Genomic DNA, 20521 nt, shown 5'->3' with positions numbered 1-20521 from the left:
GCAGTGCAAGAGACCCCAGTTCAGTTCCTGGGTTGGGAAGGTTCCCTGGAGAAGGGATAGGCTACCCACTCCAGTATTCTTGAGCCTCCCTGTGACTCAGAGGGTAACCTAGTTAGTGGTTGGTATTCCTGGATGCCATTCTCTAAACAGCAGGATCAACTGCTTCTTCCTTTGTGCTATTTTGTGTATAGTAGGTATATCTTCTCTAATTTTAACTGAAATTAATTGAATTGAAAAAGCTAAGTATATGACAACTTCACTTTATTAGAAAAGAGTGGTAGTGGAAAGAAATATCAGCTGCATTCAAGAAATAACTGTGTAATTGCTGCTGCTGCTGCTGCTGCTGCTAAGTTGCTTCAGTCGTGTCTGACTCTGTGTGACCCCATAGACAGGCAGCCCACCACGCTCCCCCATCCCTGGGATTCTCCAGGCAAGAACACTGGAGTGGGTTGCCATTTCCTTCTCCAATGCATGAAAATGAAAAGCGAAAGGGAAGTCGCTCAGTCATGTCCGACTCTTCGCGACCCCATGGACTGCAGCCCACCAGGCTCTTCCGTCCATGGGATTTTCTAGGCAAGAGTACTGGAGTGGGTTGCCATTGCCTTCTCCAACTGTGTAACTAGATGTGATTAAAACATTATCCCCAAAACAAATACTTGGAATCTACCATAGGAACAAAAGTTTAAACTACGTTTATTTAGATAAACTTTTTTATTATTTGAAATATATTTACACTGCATTAGCAGGATATATTTGAGAGAAAGAACAGAAATTCTAAAATGCAGACTGGCAGATATTCCTCTTCATGTTATGTATCAGATTAGGAAAAGCAAATCTGTCGAATGTTTAAAACTTAGCAAAATTATTTGAAGAAGGAGCAAGTGCCTGGTGAATTAGGATTAGATGTAAACGGATAAGAAAGTCAAAGGGAGAAAACTTATTAATCCTTCAAGACTGAAGAAACTGGTTGCCTAAAGACATATCATATCAAATGTCTCATACATGGCTACATTTAATACATTCTGTTTAAAAAAAAAAGTCTGTAAAAAATTGAAAGGAGTCTTACAGTTTTGCTATTGGATTTGAGCAAACTCTGGGAGACAGTGGAGGACAGAGGAGCCTGGCATGTACTATAGTCCATGGGGTCACAAAAGGTCAGACAAATTAGCAACTAAACGACAAGTTGGAATAATATACCAGTTTTTTATTTTGTGTGCGTGGTTTTTTTTTTTTTTTTTTTGTATTTGGAGCCAAGACTTCTTTCTTTTAGGTCTCAAACATCTTTACAGACTTTTGAGATCTAGACAGTGATAGACTGTCCCTAACAAGTAAGGATGTAAAAACAGACTGTGAGAAAGAAACCAAACCCATTTACAGCTGGCATGCAAAACATCCCTGTGAAATAGAAGGAGAGTATTTAAATTAAGGTGTTTGTCAGAGAAATGGAGGCCAAGAGCCAACAAGACAGAGTACAAAACTGTAAATTTGTCAGGCAAGAAAATATAGTTATATGAGGATGTGACTGTAGGGAGGAGTAAGAATTTCTGGCGTAAGTTTCAAGAGCAAGCTCCATGAGCAGTCTGAGACACAAACGTGAAATCAGCAGGAATGATAATGATGCCAAAGGTTTGGATTTTGCTACTGAACCAAACTCGGGTCCACCCACCCCCACATAAGGCCACTGACTGGGTTGTGATGAAGGAAAGTGCAGTTTTTATTACAGGCACCAGACAAAAAGTTTGGGACAGCTAAGGCTCTAAAAACCCAGATTCCCAATGGGTTTCAGGGAAGCATTCTTAAAGACCAAGTGAGGCAGGGGAATCCCAGGGTATGTGACCAGCTCCTGCAGTCCTCTAATTGGTTGGTGATGAGGTGACAGTGCAGTATCACAGGGGTTAACACCATCAAGGCTCAGGCTCCCCTATGTCCAACAGCTCATGGTCATCAAATAGTTCATTTCTTCCATTTGGTGGGGATTTTAGCTTCTGTAAAACAACTCAGGAAATGTGCATCAGATACTGTTAGCTAGGTACTTCACAGAGGAGCTAGAGCAGAGGAAGGGGTCCGTCCCTGGATGGCTCCATAGGGTCCTGCTGTGTTACAACTTTATCATGAAAAAATGGAGGAAGTTGGATCAAGAAAGTCCTGGTATCAGATTTCTTGTGTATGGTTGCTATGTATGCTTAGTCACTCAGTCGTGTCCAACCTTTGCGACCCCACAGACTCCTGCCAGGCTCCTCTGTCCATGGGGTTCTCCAGGCAAGAATACTGGAGTGGGTTGCCATTTCCTCCTGCAGTTTATGGTTGCTACTCAGGGTATACAGTGCTACTGATGGAGAATCTCTGCATGACTATAGAGGAACTAGAGGCTTAAAAAACAAACAAACAAACAAACAAACAAAAAAACAGGCTATGTGTTTCCTCCTGAAAGATGGATGGTTAAGACAGATGGTTAGGAATAACAAAACATTTTCACAGCTTGGTTTTAAGTTGAAGAAAGTAGGACAAAGTAGACAAAAATTGAGATAAATTTCAAATTCCCTCTTTCAAGTGGAGGACTTCTAGAAAAGGTATCCTCAGATGAAGAGAAAACAATCCCTAATCAGAACATGCAAGAAGCAAGGAACAACAGACTGGTTCAAAACTGGGAAAGGAGTTGGACAAGGTTGTATATTTTCACCCTGCTTATTACTTAGCTCACATGCAGAGTACATCATGAGAAATGCTGGACTGGATGACTCACAAGCTGGAATCAAGATTGCCAGGAGATGCTGCAGAAAAGTTGGCATGACTCTCCTCTTGGTCCTGAGAGGTCCCTTCCAAATGGGCCAAAGGACTCTACATATTGCCACCTATGTTTGGCTTTGACAGTTCATGCACAGTTCCAGCTGAATTCCTCTTACCAGTGTCAAGGTTTGCTTGTTCCAGAGATCAAGCCCTGAGCCTCTGGAGTGGGAGCACTGACTCCAAGACCCTAGACTACCAGAGAACTAACCTCAGGAAGTATCAAATAGTGAGAACTCACAAAAAGGGAACCATATGAATACAAGACCAGGCATCACCCAACCACCAGTAGCACCCTGTGCAGGGTGCCTCATCTAAAAAATAAACAAAACAAAAATGCAAACCTAATCATCAGCAGACAGGATCACCACCTCACTCAGCCTTTCCCATCAGAGGGAAAACAAACAAACAAAAAACTCAGCACAAATCTCACCCTATAGGAAACTTATACAAACCACTGGACTAAACTTAGGAGGGCAGAAAGGAAGAAAGGAAGGTAGATTTCAGCCTTGAAGCCTGGGGAAAGGTGACCTCAAACACAATAAGTTAAAAAAAATTTTTTTAAGGCAGAGAAATACTGTACAAATGAAGGAACAAACTAGAAACACAAAAATCAAAATCAATGAACAGGAAATAGTTAAACTACATGAAAAAAAATCAGAATAATGATAGTAAAGACGATTAAAAACACTGAAAACAAAATGGAGAAAATGCAAGAATAAATTAAAGACTTATAAGAATTAAAGAATAAACATAAAAACAACACAGTTACTGAAATTAAAAATACTCTAGAAGGAATCAATAGCAGAATATCTGAAACAGAGGAATGAATTGGTGAGCTGGAAGATACAATGGAAGATAGAGATAACTTCTGATGATCAGAAAAAAGTAAAAAGAATGAAAAGAGCTGAGGATAGTCTCAGAGACCTCTGGGACAATATCAAATGCACCAACATTCGAATTATAGGGGTCCCAGAAGAGGAAGAGAAAAATAAAGGGTATGAGAAAATTTTTGAAGAGATTATAGTTGAAAATTTCCCCAACATGGAAAAGGAAATAGTCAATCAAGTCTAAGAGGTGCAAAGCATCCCATACAGGATAAACCCAAGAAGAAACACGCCAAGACACATACTATTCAAACTAACAAAGACTAAACACAAAGAAAGAATATTAAAAGTAGTAAGGGAAAAGCAACAAGTAACATACAAGCGAAACCCCATATGCTTAACAGCTGATCTTTCAGCAGAAACTCTGCAGGTCAGAGGGGAGTGGAAGGATATATTTAAAGCACTGAAAGGGAAAAATCTATAACCAAGATTACTGTACCTGATAAGGATCTCATTCAAAACTGATGGAGAAATAAAAGCATTTCAGACAAGCAAAAGTTAGGAGAATTCAGTACCACCAAACCAGCTTTACAATAGATGGTAAAGGGACTTATATAGTCAAGAAATACAAGAGAAGAAAAAAGATCTACAAAATCAACTCCAAACAATTAAGAAAATAGCAATTAGAACATGTGTATCAATAATTACTTTAAATGTACATGGATTAAATGTTCCACCCAAAAGACACACACTGACTGAATGGATTAAAAATAAATAAATAAAGTACCATACATGCTGTCTACAAGAAATCCACTTCAGACCTAAAGACACATAGAGACTGAAAGTGAGAGGATGGAAAAGTATATTCCATGCATATGGGAAGCAAAAGAAAGCTGGAGTAGCAATCCCCATATCAGACAAAATAGACCTTAAAATAAAGAATATTACAAGAGATAAGGAAGGACACTACATAATGAGCAAGGGATGAGTCCAAGAGGAAGACATAACAATTGTAAATATCTATGCACCCAACATAGGAGCACCTCATTTCATAAGACAAATGCTAACAGACATAAAAGGAGAAATGGATAGCAACACAATAATAGTAGGGGACTTTAACAACCCACTCACACCAATGGAAAGATCATCAAAACAGAAAGTTAATAAGGAAACACAAGTCTTAAATGATACACTAGATGAGACAGATCTCATTGATATCTTCAGGACATTCCATCCAAATGCAGAAGAATACACCTTTTTCTCAGGTAAACATGGAATATTCTCCAGGATAGACCACATCTTGGGTCACAAATCAAATCTTACTAAATTTAACAAAATTGAAATTGTATCAAGCATCTTCTCTGACCACAATGCTATAAGACTAGATATCAACTACAAGAAAAAAACTGCAAAAAACACAAACACATGGAGATTAAACAATACATTTCTAAATAACCAACAGGTTACTGAAGAAATCAAAAGGGAAATCAAAAAATTTCTAGAAACAAATGACAATGAAAACACGACAACTCAAAACCTATGCAATGCAGCAAAAGCAGTTCTGAGAGGTAAGTTTATACCAATACGATCCTACCTCAAGAAACAAGAAAAACATTGAATAGACAACCTAACTTTACACCTGAAACAGCTGGAAAATGAGAACAAAAAACTCCCAAAATTAGTAGAAGGAAGAAACCATAAACATCAGAGCAGAGATAAATGAAAAAGAAATGAAAGAAACAATAGTAAAGATTAATAAAACTAAAAGCTGGTTCTTTGAGAATATAAACAAAATCGACAAGCCTTTAGCCAGACCCATCAAGAAAAAAAGAGAGAAGAATCAAATCAACAAAATTAGAAATAAAAAAGAAGAGGTTACAACAGACAGTGCAGAAATACAAAGGATTATAAGATACTATTATGAACTACACGACAATAAAATAGATAACCTGGAGAACTGGACAGATTCGTAGAAAAGTTCAATCTTCCAAGATGGAATCAGGAAAAAATAGAAATTATGAACAACCCCATTACAAGCATTGAAATTGAAGCTGAAATCAAAAAACTCCCAAAAAACAAAAACCCAGGACCTGAGGGCTTCACAGGAGAATTCTATCAAATATTTAGAGAAGAGCTAATGTCTATCCTCCAGCAAAATGTGAACCGTGAAATTCCAGATGTTCAAGCTGGTTTTAGAAAAGACAGAGAAACCAGAGATCAAATTGCCAACATCTGCTGGATCATCGAAAAAGCAAGAGAATTCCAGAAAAACATCTATTTCTGCCTTACTGACTATGCCAAAGCCTTTGACTGTGTAGATCACAATAAACTGGAAAATTCTGAAAGAGATGGGAGTAGCAGACCACCAGACCTGCCTCTTGAGAAACCTGTATGCAGGTCAGGAAGCAACAGTTAGAACTGGACATGGAACAGACTGTTTCCAAATAGGAAAAGGAGTACACCAAGGCTGTATAATGTCACCCTGCTTAGTTAACTTATATGCAGAGTACATCATGAGAACCACTGGGCTGGATGAAGCACAAGCTGGAATCAAGATTACTGGGAGAACCAACAATAACCTCAGATACGCAGAAGACACCACCCTTATGGCAGAAAGTGAAGAAAACTTACAGAGCCTCTTGATGAAAGTGAAAGAGGAGATGAGAAAGTTGGCTTAAAGCTCAACATTCAGAAAACTAAGATCATGGCATCCACTCCCATCATTTCAAGGCAAATAGATGGGGAAACAATGGAAGACTTTATTTTGGGGGCTCCAAAATCACTGCAGATGGTGACTGCAGCCATGAAATCAAAAGATGCTTACTCCTCAGAAAGAAAGTTATGACCAACCTAGACAGCATATTCAAAAGCAGAGACATTACTTTGCCAACAAAGGTTGATCTAGTCAAAGCTATGGTTTTTCCAGTAGTCATGAATGGATGTGAGAGTTGGACTGTGAAGAAAGCTGAGCACCAAAGAATTGATGCTTTTAAACTGTTGTGTTGGAGAAGACTTTTGAGAGTCCCTTGGACTGCAAGGAGATCCAACAAGTCCATCCTAAAGGAGATCAGTCCTGAGTGTTCATTGGAAGGACTGATGTTGAAGCTGGAACTCCGATACTTTGGCCACCTGATGCGAAGAGCTGACTCATTTGAAAAGACCCTGATGCTGGGAAAGATTGAAGGCAGGAGGAGAAGGGGACAACAGAGGATGAGATGGCTGGATGGCATCACTGACTCAATGGATATGAGTTTGGGTAAACTCTGTGAGCTGGCGATGGACAGGGAGGACTGGCATGCTGCAGTCCATGGGGTTGCAAAGAGTCGGACATGACTGAGCGAATGAACTGAACTGAACTGAATGTCTGTCCTTCTAAAACTCTTTCAAAAAATTGAACCGGAAGGAACACTTCCAAACTGATTCTATGAGGCCACCATCACCCAGATACCAAAACCAGACAAAGACAGCACAAAAAAAGAAAACTACATGACAATATCACTGATGAATACAGATGCAAAAATCCTCAACATTGTTCAGCATTGCCCTTCTTTGGGAATGGAATGAAAACAGTCCTGTGACCACTGCTGAGTTTTCCAAATTTACTGACATATTGAGTGCAGCACTTTCACAGCATCATCTTTTAGGATTTGAAAAAGGTCAGCTGGAACTCCATCACCTCCATTAGCTTTGTAGTGCTGGTTCCTAAGGCCCACTTGACTTCACACTCCAAAATGTCTGGCTTTAGGCGAGTGACCAACCACATTATCGTGGTTTTCCAGGTCATTAAGACCTTTTTTTGTACAGTTCTTCTGTGTTTTCTTGCCACTTCTTTCTTAATCTCTTCTGCTTCTGTTATACACACATAGTCACTCAGGCATGTCTGACTCTTTGCAATCTCATGGACTGTAGCCTACCACGCTCATCTATCCATGGAATATTCCAGGCAAAAATATTGGCGTGGGTAGCCACTCCCTTTTCCAAGGGATCTTCCCGACCCAGGGATCAAACCAATGTCTCCTGCATTGCAGGCAGATTCTTTACCTTCTGGAGCTTCCCTTGTGGCTCAGCTGGTAAAGAATCTGCCTGCATTGAGGTTGACCTAGGTTCAATCCCTGGGTTGGGAAGATTCCCTGGAGAAAGGAAAGGCTACCCACTCCAGTATTCCGGCCTGGAGAATTCCATGGACTGTATAGTCCACGGGACTGCAGAGTCGGACACGACTGAGTGACTTTCACTTTTCCACTTTCTTTACCATCTGAGCCACAAGGGATGCCCCTGCTTCTGTTAGGTCCTTACCATTTTGTCCTTTATCATGTCCATCTTTGCATGTAATGTTCCCTTAATATCTCCAATTTTCTTGAAAAGATTTGTAGTCTTTCCCATTCCTCTATTCTTTGTGTTGTTCAAGTAAGAAGGCTGTCTTATCTCTCCTTGCTATTCTCTGGAACTTTGTATTCAGTCAGGTATATTTTTCTCTTTCTCCCTCGACTTTTGCTTCTCTTTTCTCATCTATTTGTAAAGGCAAATATCATGTTGGTATTCTGAAAATAGTTTAACTCTGCTGACCCTTTAAAGTGTCTTGAGGACCTTCACCCGGGAGTCTACAGACCATGCTTTGAGAACCACTACTTTACATGGTGGTTATCTTATCACGTTGTAGGTCTCCTCACCTATTCTTCTCTGCCTTGCTAAACTGCACTCACTTAAGGATGTTTGCATGAACTGCTCCCTTGGCTGGGAACTCTCTGCCACTGCTATCTTTATTGTTATCAGATTTCAACTCAATGGCACCTCCTAGAGACACCTGTTGTGCTTAACCAGTTTAAAGAACACCTCTCTCCCCTAGTCACTCTCTATTATGTTACTTCACACATTACTTTCTTTATGAAAGTTATCATCATTTGATACTATGTTGGTTGTTAATTAATATGCCTCCCCTATTAGAATTTAAGTGTGGTAATCCAAGGAATTGAGTTGTCTTACTCATTTTTGTACTTCCAGCTCCTAGAAGAGTGCAGTCAAAATTCAATAAATATTTTAAAAGACCGTGAGGAATTAAAAGAAAAAGCAGATACTGCAGCAATTTGAAAAGCACAAAGCCTAATAAGGCAGTTTATTACAGTTTTCAGTATTAATCTTCCAAGGACTACTATCTCATGACATTTTTTTCATTGTTTATAATCAACTTTAATACTCTCTCCACACCAGTATAGAACTTGCATTGTTCTATTTTCCATTTCCCATTACTACACTTAGATGGAATGTAAAATACTTTAAGGCATAGACAAAGAAGCTAGAAAGGCATGTAAAATATCCTTCTACTTAAAAAAAGTAATTTTTTCTAATCTATTTTTAGAGTATAGTGTATGTAAAGGTTAACATTTATGAGCATGATCAATCTGGGATATTTGACATCTTTGGTATTTTGAGTTTTCTTATTCAGGAACATGTTCTGTCCCTTTACTCATGTCTTTATTGATGCATCTAAATGAGGTTTTACTATTTTCTATATAAGTATACTGTGTATTATTTATTAGAATTATTCATAACTACTATGTATTATATACTTTTGTTGTTATTGTAAGTCAACTGTAAGTTGTACTTTTAAAATCTACTGTTTAGGTATAGAAATTTAAAACTTTTTGTATTGATCTTGTATCTGGAAATCTTGCTAAGCTCTTTTATTGCATACTAATAATTGGTAAATGAAAGTTTTTTGGTATATAAAAGCACATCATTTACTAAATGATTTTTTTTTCTTTTTATTATATTGCTCCAAATAGAAATCAGGAGACTACGCATCTTAATTTGCCTAGGTGGGTTGGTAAGATTGTTTTTATATCCTTATTTTCCCTCCTTTCTAACGTACTGCTTTCACCTAACAGTATATATCTTGCTGTATTTCCTATTTTAAAGATAATGATATTTAACATTTCACCATGAAATTCACTGTAGGAATTCAGTTTCTATTTTTTCAGATTATTTTATCATGTTAATGACATTTGCTTCTATTTGTAGGTTCCAAGTTTCTAAACATAAACAATGTTTTAGTTGTATTGTTTTCTCTACCTATTGATATGATCAAATGTTTTTTCTACTTTTATTTTTTCATGAGGAAATGATATCAGTTTATTTGTCATACTGAACTATTGCTGGAATAGTTGCATCCTGAAATAAACTCCACTTGGTCATGATATATACTTATTTTCTTATGTATACATTGCTAGATTTGGTTTGCTATTATTTTATTTGGACTTTTACATCTATGTCTTGAGTGATATTTATCTGTCATGTACATTTATACCATGAGAAAGTACTGCCTATGTCAGGTTTTGGGGTCAAGGTTATGCCAATCTCATAATATATGTTGGGGAGCATTGTTTCTTTTTTCTATTCTTTGGAAGAGTTTGTATAACATTAGAATAATCTGCTGAATATTCAGGGAGGGTGAGATGTTTTAAAACAACAAGAAAAAGTGAAAATCACAAAGGAATAGCTAGGTTTTTTTTCTACTACATTAGAATTATGAACTTCTATTCATCAAGTGCACTATAAAGAGTGAAAATACAACTAAGAGAAACTTGTAGTATGAACACCACCAAAGGGTTAATATGCACATATTACCGTAAGACATCTACAAGTCAGTAAGAAACAATCAAATGTAAAAATGATGTATGTAATTTCATTCTAATCACTGTCTCCTGTATCCTGTTCTCCCAACCTTACGTAGGTAACAGTTTTTATTAATTTCACTTTAAATCATTCCAGCTTTTTAAAAGTATAGAGGAATATATATTTTCTTACCTTCTTTCTTGCCTACTGACATCATTTAAAGGCACAAGTCCCTAGAACTATGCTCACATCTGTACAGAGATCTTCATTCTTATTTTTCAAATAGCTGCACTATATTTCATCATGCAGCTGTTTCTATTGTTTATTTAGGCAGTCTTATTTTATTGAACATGAATTTTTCCCAATCCTTGGCTACAAATATTGCTCCGGTGGGTAATCTGTACATGATTTATATTTGGGATTTAGTGTGGTATGATTTTGAAATTAACCTCCAACTACAACCATAGCTCCATTGATTTTTCCTGGCAACAAACTCTTTGGTTGGTGATGACAACAAATTTTACTAAAAATCCCAAACATACCATACACCAGGAATTAGTGTGGGTCTGAATAAATATGGCTTAACCAGAGACAAGGGCTTTCTGAAAAGATTTAAACAGACTGAAGTTTCTGTACTGGGTTGTGTCTCTCCCACTGGAGATAAAATGGGAAAGTTGCTCAGTCATGTCCAGCTCTTTGTGACCCCATGGAGTACACAGTCCATGGAATTCTCCAGGTCAGAATACTGGAGTGGATAGCTGCTCCCTTCCTCAGGGGATCTTTCCAACCCAGGGACTGAACCCAGGTCTCCCGCATTGCAGGCAGATTCTTTACCAGCTGAGCCACAAGGATACTGAATATTAATATGCACTGGTAGACATAATTAAATGACCAAGAAGAAATTACAATTCCTTGTAAACAGTTTACAGACAACAATAAAAGGGAGATGTTAATGCTTCAGGGTAATTACAATATTAATCTCACTCAAATTATCAACTGCTGTTTCTCAAAATGAATCTTTAAAATAAGTTTAAAAAGTAATATGTGTATGATATCAAATCAAATAGAAAAAAAAATCTTATCATGTCCCTACAGATATGTCAGCCTCATTTCACATAGGAAACTTTAAGTCTGACTCCTTGTTTTGTAAGTTTGAATATTATTGCTTCTATCATTGCCTCTATGGTTCCTGCGTATCTTTCACTCCAACAGTGTAAAAGTTTTATTGCCAGATTGCTAACATTTACTTTCTACTCTGCAAAGACAAAGCAAAAACAGCCTGCCTTGTTACTAGCATAAGAATCTAGGTTTGCTCTTCATTTCTCATGAAACCATCTACCTTATGAAAATAATTTTAATTAGCTACATTCTTATAAAGGCTTTCCTGGTAACTCAGAGGTAAAGAATCTGCTCGATCCTCTGAGTCAGGACGATCCCCTGGAGAAGGAATGGCAACCCATTCCAGTATTCTTGCCTGGGAAATCCCATGGACAGTGGAGCCTAGCAGGCTACAGTCCATGGGGTCGCAAAAGAGTTGGACACAACTTAGCGACTATACAACAACAACACATTCCTATTAGACTAGACTGTTACAGAGTCCAAGATACATGAAAAGGTAAATTCTATGGTTGATAAAACTAAATGGAATTGTCAATATATAGCTTACACCTACAGCTGGTATTATATATTTATTTCATAATTTCAGAAAAAGGTACATTATTTAATAGCAGGGTATCAACTGCAAGATGATTTTGACTGAATTGATTAATTATTTAAATCAAACTACCAGTACATTTTTTTAAATGCCCATGTTAACTTGATTGTTTCACTGCAAAGAGTAGGTTCCATTTTAGCAAATTAAAAGACCAACTTGATAAATATATTAAAAGTTCATCTGAGAATAAAAGAAGTATTTCTACATGTCTCAGTTCAGTTCAGTCACTCAGTTGTGTCCGACTCTTTGTGACCCCATGGACTGCAGCACACCAGGCCTCCCTGTCCATTACCAACTCCCAGAGTTTACTCAAAACTCATGTCCATCTACATGTCTAGATGATATAAATATAAAGAAATTGTCTACAGTTAATTATACAACTAAAATGGAGATAGCAATGATCACACTGGGGCAAAGAAATAGAAAAGAAATATATTAGCTTAATATAAAGGCTTAATATAAAAAAATATAAAAGCTTAATGAGTTATTTAGCAGTTGTTTTTAAAGCTAAAAGTTTCAGTCCTCACCTGATATTTGTCTTGCCACCCTGAGCAGATAAGTACCCAGTCAGAACCACAGCTCCATCTATCTGCGTGACAACAGTCTTCTTGGTCGGTTGGTGACATAACAACACCCACAGTCCATGGGTAACCCAGATCCATGATTCACAAGGGGTCATTACCTTTGGGGGGTTGAATACAAAAGTCTTTATCAAAGTCCTTCACTAAAGATCCATTGGTATCTCAGTCAGGACATATCAGATCATGGATATTGGATCATGTGATCATGTGGATGTTTTTCTCCTGAACAGTACCTGACCTGAAACACCAAATTAAACAATGGTCAAAGTGAGCTGGGCAAAAGCAAAGTGCAGAATGGGAAGCTGATTTTTTATGGGCAGTAGTAGAGAAAATTTTCTCATTCCTTGAAGCGTTTATATAAAAACTACATCTCATATCTACTAAATAGCTAAATACTAAATAGCTAAAATGTACCATTTTACTATTAAGGATTCAAACCACCAATTGTCTGCTGATTCTCTACAAATGGCTTCATGCAAAAGAGTCAATCTGTAATGATTCACATTTAGGTTCCAAGTTTTAAATTAATTCTGTTGTCAGGATATGGTCTGGAATGAATGACAATTTTAATGGTTATTTTCACCGCTTTTGACTGTGTCCTATTTATAGCTATAGCATAAGCAAAGGAGAAAAAGAGGATGTTTTGTGTAATCTTTATTTCTGTCATCTTCCTCACATGTATTTTTTCTGATCTCTACCACAAAATCAAATATTATTTAATTTAGTGAAAGGAACAAAACTATTATGTTAAAAAGGAAGTTACTTCACTGAGTATTTTTTTTTAAATCCTAAAACAATTTTGGATCTCTAGGAATAAGAAATGGAAGAGACAAAAAAAGTCAATTACCAGATGAGAGGTTTGGATCTTGCTAGGAAAAGAAGCGAGACCTTTCATGCAAGTAAGACAAAAATGAGTTAATTAATTTTTTAAACTTTCCATAATTTTAAATTAAAATTATTATAAAAACACAGCATTTATGGATTAAAAAAAATGACTTTTGTGCATGTTTTACTCCTTTCCTAACACTGCTCTCCCAAAATAATGACTGGCAGTTTAATTCTTTCAGACCTTTTTATATTTATATGTATTTTCCTATTGTCCTTATTTCCCTTTTCTACCTTTAATTTCTTTTCATCTAATTATGCCAAGAAACTTTTCTTCCCAGAAGGAACAATATCATATCTAAAGCCCTGATAGCATATTTACATGGCAAGCAGATGTGTCAGATGGATGCTACCTTTGCATAAAACAAAAAAATACTCAAGTTACCTAGCCATAGTAGTGTCATATACACATAAATGACACGTATATATAGGTTTCTCTAGTGGCTCAGATGGTAAAAAATCTGCCTGCAATGCAGGAAACCTGTCTATCCCTGGATTGGGAAGATGCCCTGGAGAAGGGAATGGAAACCCACTCCAGTATTCTTGTCTGGAAAATCCCATGGATGGAGGAACCTGGTGGACTGCAGTTCATGGGGTCACAAAGAGTCAGACATGACTGAGTGACTGATACATAAACACAATAAACGAAGACGGTATTTTAGATCATTTTGAAGTGTACTAGTAAATTAACTGGCTTGCCAAACTAATGGATCTGTGTTAAAAACAAGTTCATAATTTAAAAAAGGAAGATAACAATGATAATGACTCAAAAAATGTTTCAAGGAAAGCCAAATAGTTAACAATAAGCAAAATATACTTTTGCTTTTTAAGACATAGCTTAAGCAAAACATCATTATCAATTATATTAGGTTTTTTAATAACACTGATTTATAGTTTTCTGGTGGCTCAGAGGTTAAAGTGCCTGCCTCCAATGCGGGAGACCCAGGTTTAATCCCTGGGTCAGGAAGATCCCCTGGAGAAGGAAATGGTAACCCACTCCAGTATTCTTGCCTGGAAAATCCCATGGACGGAGAAGCCTGGTAGGCTACAGTCCATGGGGTCGCAAAGAGTCGGACACGACAGAGCAACTTCACTTCACTTCAAGTAATTTATACAGTCTGCTTTCACAGTATTTTTAATATGAACTGTAAGCATAAAGAGTAAGCCCCTGCTGTACTTTGACGTTTAAGTAACATAAAAATCAAAATGTCTTAAACTAATACAAGAAGTCTGTAAGACAGTTTTCCCTTCACTCAAATTTGAGAAAGGGCTTCCTCAGTGGTTCACTGGTAAAGAATCTGACTGCAATGCAGGAGACAATCCTTGGGTGGGGAAGATCCCCTGGTGGAGAACACCGTAGCCCACTTCAGCATTTTTGCCTGGAGAATCCCATGGAGAGAGGATCCTGGTGGGCTACAGTTCATGGGGTTGCAAAGAGTCGGGCACAACTGAGCAACTAACACACAGAACAGGCTGGTATAATTTTTAACAAAAATAAAGAGACAAGTGAATGATCAGAAACAAGAAGGAAAAGCTTGAATGAAGATCATGGCAATATGCTTAGATTAAAAGAAAAGCAATATCTCAAGTCAACAACCTAACTTTAAAGCTCAAGAACCTAGAAAAAGAAACTAGGTCGCTGGGGTATTAAGAATTGAAGGTGACAAAACAGCACATCAGATGAGGCAAAATAATAATAAATAAATGGAATTCAAGTTAATGGATACCCAAAGGCCAAAAAAATAAAATTAAATCAAAAGAGTTATTCAGAGTGATAAAAGGTAACAACCTATAAAGAAGGTAGGGCAGTCATGAAGTTTAAATACCAAATCAGAAAAAAGAATTCTGTAAAATAAATACTATTCAAAATATGAGGATAAACTGACAGAAACAGAAACATAGGTAACAACAAGATACTATCAGGAGCAGTATGTATTGAGTAGATAAAAACAGCGATAGAGTCTATTTTGAAAATACAGTAATTAGCAATACTGAATAAATAGATATAAATTGAGTTGTCATATTTTAAACCACATGTTATTCCTCCTTATCCAAGATCCAGAAGACATTTTCAAAACTGGTCATATATGAAATTTCAATAATTTCCCAAAAGAAGAAATTATAGAGCTCACAAATTCCTAGCCCAAATTAATAACTAGAAATTAATATTGATAACTAAAACAAGAAAACATTACAACTATGGGTAAAATTTTAACCTCTTTAATAATTAGGTTAGGATGAGATGAAATAAAAGTAAAACTTTATTATTATGACAAATAATAAAATGCACTATAACATTTCAGAAGTTTGATATTTGTCCAAAGCTGTAACAGAAATAAATCCAAAGTCATAACTTACACCTTTATTTTAAAAAGAAAAAATCTAAAATGCACTGGGGATAACAGGTTTTGGAGAAGTGGTAAAAAATGATATTAAGGAAATTATAAGATAAAACATAATATAAGTAAAAGTCATTTAAAGTTTTTAAAAAGATAAATTATTTTTGAAGATAACAATAAACAGATTTCTAAAAAATATCAGAAAAAAGATAACACAAAGTCAATGTGTTGATTCTAACATGAATGTGTTGACTTTAAAATGAAGTGGTCTCCCTGCCTATTCCTCCATTATCTTGGGAAGACACATGTAACTTAAGGTCCACTTCAGAGCTAGTTACAACAGCTAGGACATGGAAGAAACCTAGATGGCCATTGACAGATGAATGGATAAGGAAGTTGTGGTACCTATACACAATGGAATATTACTCAGCAACAAAAACAAACACATTTGAGTCAGTTCTAATGAGGTCGATGGCCCTAGAGCTTATTATACAGATAAGTCAGAAAGAGAAAGACAAATATCATATATTAATGCATATATATGGAATCTAGAAAGATGGTACTGACAACCTTATGTACAGGGCAGCAAAGGAGACATAATAGACTTTTGGTCTCAGTGGGAGGAAAGTATTCTTGCCTTGAGAACCCCATGAACAGTATGAAAAGGCAAAAAGATATCACACTGAAAGATGAACTCCCCAGGTTGGTAGGTGCCCAATATGCTACTGTGAAAGAGTGGAGAAATAACTCCAGAAAGACTGAAGAGATGGAGCCAAAGCAAAAATAACACCCAGCTGTAGATATGACAGGTGATGGAAATAAAGTCTGATGCTGTAAAGAGCAGTACTGCATAGGAACCTGGAATGTTAGGTCCACAAATCAAGGCAAATTGGGAGGTCAAACAGGAGATGGCAAGAGTGAACGTTGACATTTTAGGAATCAGTGAACTAAAATGGACTGGAATGGGTGAATTTAACTCAGATGACCATTATATCTACTACTGTGGGCAGGAATCCCTTAGAAGAAGTGAAGTAGCCATCATAGTCAACAAAAGAGTCTGAAATGCAGTACTTGGATGCAAGCTCAAAAACGACAGAATGACCTCTGTTCATTTCCAAGGCAAACCATTCAATATCACAGTAATCCAAGTCTATGTCACGACCAGTAATGCTGAAGAAGCTAAAATTGAACACCTCTATGAAGACCTACAAGACCTTCTAGAACTAACACCAAAAAAAGATGTCCTCTTCATTATAGGAGACTGGAATCCAAAAGTAGGAAATCAAGAGATACCTGGAGTAACAGGGAAATTTGGCCTTGGAATACAAAATGAAGCAGGTCAAAGACTAATAGAGTTATGCTTAGAGAACGCACTGGTCATAGCAAACACCCTCTTTCAACAACACAAGAGAAGACTACACATGGACATCACCAGATGGTCAACACCAAAATCAGATTGATTATATTCTTTGTAGCCAAAGATGGAGAAACTCTATACAGTCAGCAAAAACAAGACCAGGAGCTGACTGTGGCTCAGATCACGAACTCCTTATTGCCAAATTCAGACTTAAATTGAAGAAAGTAGGGAAAACCACTAGATCATTCATATATGAGCTAAATCAAATCCCTTACAATTATACAGTGGAAGTGACAATTAGATTCAAGGGATTAGATCTGATAAAGTGCCTGAAAATCTATGGACACAGGTTCATGACATTATACAGGAGGCAGTGATCAAGATAATCCCCAAGGAAAACAAATGCAAAAAGACAAAATGATTATCTGAGGAGCCCTTACAAATAGCTGGGGCTTCCCTGGTGGCTCAGAGGTTAAAGCGTCTGCTTGCAATGCAGAAGACCTGGGTCCAATCTCTGGGTCGGGAAGATCCCCTGGAGAAGGAAATGGCAACCCACTCCAGTATTCGTGCCTGGAGAATCCCATGGACAGAGGAGCCTGGTGGGCTATAGTCCATGGGGTTGCAAAGAGTCGGACACGACTGAGCGACTTCACTTTCACTCTTTCACTTTACAAATAGCTGAGAAAAGAAGAGAAGCTAAAGGCAAAGGAGAAAGGGAAAGATATACCCATTTGAATGCAGAGTTCCAAAGAATAACAAGGAGAAATCAGAAAGCTTTCCTCAGTGATCAGTGCAAAGAAATAGAGGAAAATAATAGACTGGGAAAGACAAAAGATCTCAAGAAATTGAGATACCAAGGAAACAATTCATGCAAAGATGGGCACAATTAAGGAAAGAAAGGTATCAACCTAAAAGCAGCAGATGTTAAGAAGAGGTGGCAAGAATACACAGAAGAACTATACAAAAAAGATCTTCCCAACCCAGATAATCATGATGGTATGATCACTCACCTAGAGCCAGACATCCTGGAATGTGAAATCAAGTGGGCCTTACGAAGCATCACTACGAACAAAGCTAGTGGAGGTGATAGAGTTCCAGTTAAGCTATTTCAAATCCTGAAAGATGATGCTGTGAAAGTGCTGCACTCAATATGCCAGCAAATTTGGAAAACTCAGCAGTGGCCACAGGACTGGAAAAGGTCAGTTTTCATTCCAATCCCAAAGAAAGGCAACGCCAAAGAATGCTCAAACTACTGCACAATTGCACTCATCTCACACGCTAGCAAAGTAATGCTCAAAATTCTCCAAGCCAGGCTTCAGCAATACTTGAACCATGAACTTCCAAATGTTCAAGCTGGTTTTAGAAAAGACAGAGGAACCAGAGATCAAATTGCCAACATCCGCTGGATCATGGAAAAAGCAAGAGAGTTCCAGAAAAACATCTATTTCTGCTTTGTTGACTATGCCAAAGCCTTTGATTGTATGGATCACAACATACCGAAACTTCTTCAAGAGATGGGAATACCAGACCACCTGATATGTCTCTTGAGAAATCTGTATGCAGGTCAGGAAGCAAGAGTTAGAACTGGACCTGGAACAACAGACTGGTTCCAAATAGGGAAAGGAGTACGACAAGGCTGTATATTGTCACCCTGTTTGTTTAACTTATATGAAGAGTACAACATGGGAAATGCTGAGCTGGAGGAAGCACAAGCTGGAATCAAGATTGTGGGGAGAAATATCAATAACCTCAGATATGCAGATGACACCACCCTTATAGCAGAAAGTGAAGAACTAAAGACCCTCTTGATGAAAGTGAAAGAGGAGAGTGAAAAAGTTGGCTTAAAGCTCAACATTCAAAAAACTAATATCATGGTATCCGGTCCCATCACTTCATGGGAAATAGACGGGGAAACATTGGAAACAGTGGCTGACTTTATTTTTGGGGGCTCCAAAATCACTGCAGATTGTGACTGTAGCCATGAAATTAAAAGAGGCTTACTCCTAGGAAGGAAAGTTATGACCAAACTAGACAGTATATTAAAAAGCAGAGACACTACTTTGCCAACAAGGGTCCGTCTCATCAAGGCTATGGTTTTTTCAGTAGTCATGTATGGATGTGAGAGTTGGACTATAAAGAAAGTTGAGTGCCGAAGAATTGATGCTTTTGAAGTGTGGTGTTGGAGAAGACTCTTGAGAGTCCCTTGGACTGCAAAGAGATCCAACCAGTACATCCTAAAGGAAAACAGTCTTGAATATTCATCCGAAGGTCTGATGTTGAAACTGAAACTCCAATACTTTGGCCACCTGATGCGAAGAACTGACTCATTTGAAAAGACCTTGATGCTGGGAAAGACTGAAGGAGGGAGGAGAAGGGGACAACAGAGGAAGAGATGGTTGGATGGCATCACCGCCTGACATGAATTTCAGTAAATTCCAGGAGTTGGTGATGGACAGGGAGGCCTGGCATGCTGCAGTCCATGGGGTTGCAAAGAGTCAGACATAACTGAGCAACTGAACTCAACTGATGGCTTATTCATCTCTGAATCTTCAAAAGTTATCAGATCTTGGGATAAAAGAGGTAAATGTTCAAACTAGAAGAGATCTAGTTTGCTACAGGATCTAATTTCAACAGGACTTCATTCCACATTGCAAGAAAAGCATTTTGGAAGCGCTTTAAATTCTGTATTTAACAAATGTGTAGTAATGCATTCTACATTTTCTGAAGTTAACTCCTGAAAATCTCAGTTGTAATTTCAGATAACTTGTGTTCTCAAATTATCTGACACCCTTTTGATTTGGAAAATCATTTCTTCAGGACTGGATACTACCATGGGACTCAAACAGAAACAGACTTCTCATGTTCAAATAATTTGGTATTATTTTATAAAGTACATAAAACATGAACAACAATATGCTGTGCTACAAGAGAAAATTAAGTTCTACTCAGTTCAGTTCAGTCACTCAGTCATGTCCAACTCTTTGTGACCCCATGAATCACAGTACGCCAGGCCTCCCTGTCCATCACCATCTCCCCAAGTTCACTCAAACTCACATCCGTCGAGTCAGTGATGCCATCCAGCCATCTTATCCTCTGTCATCCCCTTCTCCTCCTGCCCCCAATTCCTCCCAGCATCAGGGTCTTTTCCAATGAGTCAACTCTTCAAATGAGGTGGCCAAAGTATTGGAGTTTCAGCTTCAGCATCATTCCTTCCAAAGAACACCCAGGACTGATCTCCTTTAGAATGGACTGGTTGGATCTCCTTGCAGTCCAACGGACTCTCAAGGGTCTTCTCCAACACCGCAGTTCAAAAGTTCTACTAGACAGGTTCAAAAAATATTGAGGCTACCATCAAATTATAAACAAAAAATAATCCCAAGTAACTTAAATACTTAAGAAATAGATATTTTAAATTATCATAT

At 37.6% G+C, this 20521-nt stretch overlaps 1 protein-coding gene across 6 annotated transcripts in view; it reads right to left on the bottom strand.

Moving 5' to 3' along the window:
* GUCY2C (guanylate cyclase 2C) overlaps window positions 1–20521 on the bottom strand; it is a 101118-nt gene that overhangs the window by 78937 nt on the left and 1660 nt on the right. The window contains exon 2 of one of the 6 annotated variants that reach the window (XM_069585638.1): window positions 12465–12619. The exons of the other annotated variants lie outside the window; for them this stretch is intronic. The gene's annotated coding sequence lies outside the window, so the exon portion shown is untranslated. The remainder of the gene's footprint in view (window positions 1–12464; window positions 12620–20521) is intronic. 6 annotated transcript variants of the gene reach the window in all.

This window comes from Ovis canadensis, chromosome 3, assembly GCF_042477335.2.
Source record: "Ovis canadensis isolate MfBH-ARS-UI-01 breed Bighorn chromosome 3, ARS-UI_OviCan_v2, whole genome shotgun sequence".
NCBI classification, from domain to species: Eukaryota; Metazoa; Chordata; class Mammalia; order Artiodactyla; family Bovidae; genus Ovis; species Ovis canadensis.
Note: the sequence above shows the minus strand (reverse complement) of the source record. Positions and strands in the feature narration are given on the sequence as shown.